General features: G+C 37.2%; 1 pseudogene; it reads right to left on the reverse strand.

The window, feature by feature from the left end:
* Positions 1-589: 589 nt before the first annotated feature.
* LOC110314454 overlaps positions 590-1,981 on the reverse strand; it is an 11,435-nt pseudogene continuing 10,043 nt past the window's right edge.

The following is a 1,981-nucleotide window of genomic DNA, read 5'->3' on the forward strand; positions in this document are numbered from 1 at the left end:
CAACTTTACCTGACCAGAATGATTCCTAACTTCATTCTAAAATGTATCGTTATACCCACAGGCAAGTATAACTCTCTACATCAAAGAACCTTTTGTTTTCAGGAAAGAGATTATTACAGGAAACCACAACTGATTGTATTTCTGAGAAATAAGTAATCATGGGATCTCAGACTCACATACACATCTACAACACAACTCTTGCACCTAAGTGTCTGAAAACGTTGCTGAAAAGGGAGCAGAAAGGAACCAGAAGACAAGGAAGTCAGCTAGGAGAGTGTGTCTTCTAGTAATGCTGGCAAGCTATACCCCATACCTCAACAATAAAGGTACCTAAATATGACCTTTACAATATCAATATCAATAAACATGAAAACACCAAAGGGGGAAATCTCAAAGACCACCCGTAGATAAAGAACTGCAGACAAGTAATGATTGCTGAGTAGGAGAATTAGTTTTCTCTAGAGATGAGCCCTCTTATTGGATATCCAATGCAAAATAGATAACCCTAAAGCCCTATAGAAGTAAACAATATCGAATAGACTGTGAAAATACCTTGTGTTGAAGCAGCCAAAGAACAGTAGAATCCTTATCAGAGAACCTGAAAGAGGAAAATTATAATACCCTAAATATGAAGATTTAGAGAGGAGGATGTAAGATGATAGGATGAATGTTTCTTAGCCTGGCTTACAGTCCTCCTTATTCTCAAGTTACCAGGGTAATAACATCAGAGTCCAAGATTCTTTGGCATCCTAATAACTCAAAAAAGTGTCCACAACGGGCTTTGCTGATAAGCCTGATGACTGGTGTTTGATCCCTTAGACCCTTTCAGAGAAAAGTGACTTCTGGAAATTGCCCTCTGACTTCCACATAAGTGCTATGGTACACATACCCATAAATAAGTGGAAAGGGCTTCTTAAGGGTCTCAAAAAGTGATTGGGTTTGTGATATGTTGAAGTCTATTTCCTTCACTGAAGTGGCCTGGGATTCCTACAGTCTTTGATCATGAAGTCATAATATGTAAGTTCTTTACTTTTTGATCCTGGGGGGACTGGGAAGCATGGTGTGCTTTGCAAAGCAATAAAATTTATGAGAACAAATCATTGAAGTGTTCTTTTTGGAACACTAAGAGCAGGATTCTCAGTCACTTAAAAATATTTTTGATAAATATTTGCTTCTCAGCCTCATAGTGGTGGGAGGAAGAAAGCTGGAATGCACACCAGGAAGCTCACAGGGAACATTGCATGGTCCATAGCTCAGTAATCAAAGACATAAAAAGAAGGCTGGTAGGAGATTCATGAAACTCTGGGGAGTGGCTGGCAGCTACCAGGTGAGGATGCACTGGGCTTCACAGAAAAAAGGATCTGATGCTTGACACCTGACTTTCTCCATAAAAGTTACCATCTTCACTTCTCCCCATGATCAGAGAGTCAAGAATTCACATATTTATGGCAGAAATCAGTAGATTCTGACTTCATGATAAAGTATGGTACAAATCCAAGGCTAGGTCAATGAAGGAAACAAAATCAGATATTGAGTTATTAAGTACAAGATATTACAGCACAAACGGAAAGGAGTTGATCTGATAATCTTGTCATAGGGACTATGGGTAATATTTAATCTGCTTTACCAATGAGGCATTTTAAAAATTGACAAACATTCATTGTTTACCATTTAATCAGTAGCATGTGAAATTTGGATTCTTTGATGCATTACCATTTTCATTTCTTTGACATCTCTAAATAATAAAAATTGTACATGTATGAATGTATTCAAATGCTATCATTTATAAACAAAACACATTATCTTTTTTGCTCTTTATCTCAGTCCCTAACTTTTCACTTTTCCTCTCAGGAAAATCAAGGTCCACAAGTTCTTTCTACTACTTCATGTTTTCTTTCTTTCTTTCTTTCTTTCTTTCTTTCTTTCTTTCTTTCTTTCTTTCTTTCTTTCTTCCTTCCTTCCTTCCTTCCTTCCTTCCTTC

This window comes from Mus pahari, chromosome X, assembly GCF_900095145.1.
Source record: "Mus pahari chromosome X, PAHARI_EIJ_v1.1, whole genome shotgun sequence".
NCBI lineage: Eukaryota > Metazoa > Chordata > Mammalia > Rodentia > Muridae > Mus > Mus pahari.